At 52.8% G+C, this 5,000-nt stretch overlaps 1 non-coding gene across 1 annotated transcript in view; it reads left to right on the top strand.

Annotated features, from left to right (window-relative positions):
* Nucleotides 1–4,332: 4,332 nt before the first annotated feature.
* Nucleotides 4,333–5,000, top strand: part of LOC124590589 — a 1,910-nt gene continuing 1,242 nt past the window's right edge. The window contains exon 1 of the ribosomal RNA XR_006976647.1: nt 4,333–5,000. This exon is cut by the window's right edge and continues 1,242 nt beyond it. This is a non-coding gene — a ribosomal RNA (small subunit ribosomal RNA).

Below are 5,000 nucleotides of genomic sequence, written 5' to 3'. Positions count from 1 at the left end.
AAGCCGACCAAGACATCGATGGGCCCACAGTGCCCATCTTTCGACCCCACCCACAAAGCCTGCGTCCTCTGTCGACCACAGCACCCCAACGCCAGCGCCTCTGCCGCACGAAATCGTGGACCGGCAATCACTCCACCTGCGCCCCACTCCAACCGCCCAACTCGCAACTCCAGCGGATGAACGGCGGACTTTTCCCGCAGTCGCAATGTGCAATCCACCCCTATAACTTCCCTTTCATGAAGAGATATGTCCAAAATGCGACATTCCCGCTGTCCCTATACATGAGCTGCGAGCTGTACCAGTTACGAGCTAGAGACGCGATCGCGTTGCTCTCTGTACGAATGCCGATGCTGAGCGATCAGCTAGGAGGCGCTCCATCCATGTCGGTACCGGTGGGCGTTGCACTCGCAGTCGCAAAAACGTACGGCAAGTATATTACCCGGAAGAGGTAATGACAGTCCAAGCCCCCCTGCGTGGGGAGAGTCTTTCTAGGCCATGACCCACCGGAAAGGCCCCCCACCCCAGACATGTGACGTCACACCATCGGTATTGACGACTAGACTGATTCCTTATAATCATTTACCATACACCGGTGGAAGCTGCCGAGACGAGTAACTACATAGCGGGCTCGCCGTGTCACTAATGTACAGAGATACAACAGTTTCGACTGGAACCGGATTAAACGTATACACGGCGCTGATTAGTAATAGATAGAGCCATCAGAATACAGATAATGTATACAACTGTCCGTATACATGCTGAAAGACTCTGCTCACAATCACAACCACACGTCAGCCACACACCCTTATCACGCACTACTCTCTGCCTGTAACACGCACACAGACAATATGTAAGCACCAGCATGGAACAACACCCAGTGCATCCTCTCCGCCACATTAGACAATCCACACTGTCATAACCAGACCGGGAGATCCACTCAGAAAACAGAATATCCCACCCACCCGACAACCACCATTGCTCAGCCAAGCCACCAACACCCACACATGTCCTACACAGGGGTGCACCCAACATCACAATACTGCCTCCTCTCACAGCACACAAACAATGGCAGGAATGAAAGACACAGGTCTGCCACAAGCATGGAATGAGAGCGCCGCCTGTCATGAGCCAAAGGTGCATCCTGACGTGGCAAATCAGATGATGCCGCAGGCATCCACTTACTATAATCACAATCAACAAACCGGCCGCCCCGCCCCCCATTAAACCTTTCCTTACAACAATGTGTACTGTAACCTAACCTATATCGTACCTTAACCTAACCTATATCGTACCTTAACCTAACCTATATCGTACCTTAACCTAACCTATATCGTACCTTAACCTAACCTATATCGTACCGTAACCTAACCTATATCGTACCGTAACCTAACCTATATCGTACCGTAACCTAACCTATATCGTACCGTAACCTAACCTATATCGTACCGTAACCTAACCTACATCGTACCGTAACCTAACCTACATCGTACCGTAACCTAACCTATATCGTACCGTAACCTAACCTATATCGTACCGTAACCTAACCTATATCGTACCGTAACCTAACCTATATCGTACCGTAACCTAACCTATATCGTACCGTAACCTAACCTATATCGTACCGTAACCTAACCTATATCGTACCGTAACCTAACCTATATCGTACCGTAACCTAACCTATATCGTACCGTAACCTAACCTACGTCGTACCGTAACCTAACCTACGTCGTACCTTAACCTAACCTACGTCGTACCTTAACCTAACCTATGTCGTACCTTAACCTAACCTATGTCGTACCTTAACCTAACCTATGTCGTACCTTAACCTAACCTATGTCGTACCTTAACCTAACCTATGTCGTACCTTAACCTAACCTGTATTGCGCCTTAACCTAACCTGTATTGCGCCTTAACCTAACCTGTATTGCGCCTTAACCTAACCTGTATTGCGCCTTAACCTAACCTGTATTGCGCCTTAACCTAACCTGTATTGCGCCTTAACCTAACCTGTATTGCGCCTTAACCTAACCTGTATTGCGCCTTAACCTAACCTGTATTGCGCCTTAACCTAACCTATATTGCGCCTTAACCTAACCTATATTGCGCCTTAACGTAACCTATATTGCGCCTTAACGTAACCTATATTGCGCCTTAACGTAACCTATATTGCGCCTTAACGTAACCTATATTGCGCCTTAACGTAACCTATATTGCGCCTTAACGTAACCTATATTGCGCCTTAATGTAACCTATATTGCGCCTTAATGAAACCTATATTGCGCCTTAGCCTAACCCACATTGCGCCGTAACGTAACCCACATTGCCCCTTAACGTAACCCACATTGCGCCGTAACGTAACCCACATTGCCCCTTAACGTAACCCACATTGCGCCGTAACGTAACCGATATTGTGCTGTAACCCAACACACGTTGGGCCTTAACCCAACACACGTTGGGCCTTAACCCAACACACGTTGGGCCTTAACCCAACACACGTTGGGCCTTAACCCAACACACGTTGGGCCTTAACCCAACACACGTTGGGCCTTAACCCAACACACGTTGGGCCTTAACCCAACACACGTTGGGCCTTAACCCAACACACGTTGGGCCTTAACCTGCTCTGTAATTGTCATACGACGCGTTAAATTAGTGTAGTGTTGCCTAACTGCAACCCCCGCAATATAGTTTGCTACTCGCACTGCCCGGTCCCCAGTGTATCGCTTCATGTTAAACACCTTGCAGCTATACACTGTAATGTGGATGGCAGCAGGACGTACATGCTCAATGCCCTTTGCAGTTGTTCATTGGCATTTGCAGTTGTTCATTGGCATTTGCATGGCGAAGCACTTAGCCTACGCTGTGGTACGGCCTGTGTCAACTGTCCGCTGATGTTGTACGTCCAAATCACACACTGTACTGCACATTGGTCCTCATGTACTGAATGATACATCGTGGTACATGTGACCGTACAACGACTGCGCCAACAACGGCGAACCATGCGGTCCAAATGTTGTGCACTCAGCTACGTGTCGTCTCCCTATAAGAGCTGGATTGCAGTGTGGTATGCCCTGGATGGCGATCAGCATGAGCCGTCTGTTGATGTAGTGGCGCGTGTTGTCAGACGTAGTCGTCTCTTCTCACACACCGTGATAGCATGGTGCACTGCGTTCCACATCTGCGACATGCGACAGAGGCCGGTTGACAGTCGTTCGCGCAATGGACATCGCATACGTACGGGGGCCACCTTCCACGTGTTCGCGAAGCGTGCACATGTTGTTGCGTGTATGTGGGCAGACATAGTGTGTCGTGACACCTGACACAGGCATGCAACAATCGTTGAATTTGCAAATGGCGATGGACGCCTACGTTTGCTGGTGACGTTACGCAAATGAACAACTGGTAAACCGTTGTGGTGCGGTTGTTCTCGCTAGAGGTGAATCAGTGATGGCGACGATCGGTTGAGCTACCAACCGGTTGTTCCAGCGATACCCACCATGCCCACGAACGTGAATGGCATCTGGGTGTGAAGCGATACGCGGCGGTGGCTGGGTGGGACCGTCCCCGGCCGGTGAGGGGGGGCCTCCCGGCGTGCTGGCCGCGCGGTGCGTGGGCGCACGCGCTACAGCCGGCTGGTGGGGGCGGCCAGTGGCAGGCGCGCCGGCCGACGGAGGCGGCAGGCGGCGCAGCTGCGCGCCGGCGCACCCTGCACGCGGCGCCGTGCGGCCAAAGTAGGTCCTCGCGGGCCCGGTGCGAAGCGCGGTGGACATCTGCAGTGTGCTGGTCCGATTGAGGACTGTGTGCGCTGAGGATGCGCCGCCGCCCGGCGCTCGGCGCCGCGACGCCGTCTGCTGCTCGGTCGCCTCTGCGGTTCTCGCAGGTGGTTTGTATCGCAGCTGTGCGGACGTGTTGGCGCGTGCGCTGTGCTGGGAGAGTTCGCTTCGGCACCCAAGTGGGGCTTTTGTCCTTCTGTGGCGCTGGCGTTGGAGCTGCCGGTCACCGTAGGTGGCGCGTGTTGTCTCCCGCCGGCAATGCCACGACAGCACGCTCCCGGGCCTCTGTCGGCAGCGGCAAGCTCAGTTGGGAGCACGGGTGGTCGCACCTAAAGCGTCTACTCGCCAAACTCCGGGCGATTGCGCCTCTCTCGAACCCGACCAAGTACTTAGGACGGCGCTGCGCGCCGCCGGGACCTGAGAGGGTTTCGAGGTGTATGGTGCAGGGGAGCTCAGCCTCCTCCTGTTTGCAGAATAATTGAGCGGACGCTTGCGTGTTCGCGCGGGCCCCCGGGACACACTCCCGGGCGGCCGGCTGCTCAGCTCTAGTTGACGCAGCTCCCTGGTTGATCCTGCCAGTAGTCATATGCTTGTCTCAAAGATTAAGCCATGCATGTCTCAGTACAAGCCGCATTAAGGTGAAACCGCGAATGGCTCATTAAATCAGTTATGGTTCCTTAGATCGTACCCACGTTACTTGGATAACTGTGGTAATTCTAGAGCTAATACATGCAAACAGAGTCCCGACCAGAGATGGAAGGGACGCTTTTATTAGATCAAAACCAATCGGTCGGCTCGTCCGGTCCGTTTGCCTTGGTGACTCTGAATAACTTTGGGCTGATCGCACGGTCCTCGTACCGGCGACGCATCTTTCAAATGTCTGCCTTATCAACTGTCGATGGTAGGTTCTGCGCCTACCATGGTTGTAACGGGTAACGGGGAATCAGGGTTCGATTCCGGAGAGGGAGCCTGAGAAACGGCTACCACATCCAAGGAAGGCAGCAGGCGCGCAAATTACCCACTCCCGGCACGGGGAGGTAGTGACGAAAAATAACGATACGGGACTCATCCGAGGCCCCGTAATCGGAATGAGTACACTTTAAATCCTTTAACGAGTATCTATTGGAGGGCAAGTCTGGTGCCAGCAGCCGCGGTAATTCCAGCTCCAATAGCGTATATTAAAGTTGTTGCGGTTAAAAAGCTCGTAGTTGGATTTGTGTCCCACGC

This window comes from Schistocerca americana, unplaced genomic scaffold (genome assembly GCF_021461395.2).
Source record: "Schistocerca americana isolate TAMUIC-IGC-003095 unplaced genomic scaffold, iqSchAmer2.1 HiC_scaffold_77, whole genome shotgun sequence".
Lineage (NCBI taxonomy): Eukaryota > Metazoa > Arthropoda > Insecta > Orthoptera > Acrididae > Schistocerca > Schistocerca americana.
Note: the sequence above shows the minus strand (reverse complement) of the source record. Positions and strands in the feature narration are given on the sequence as shown.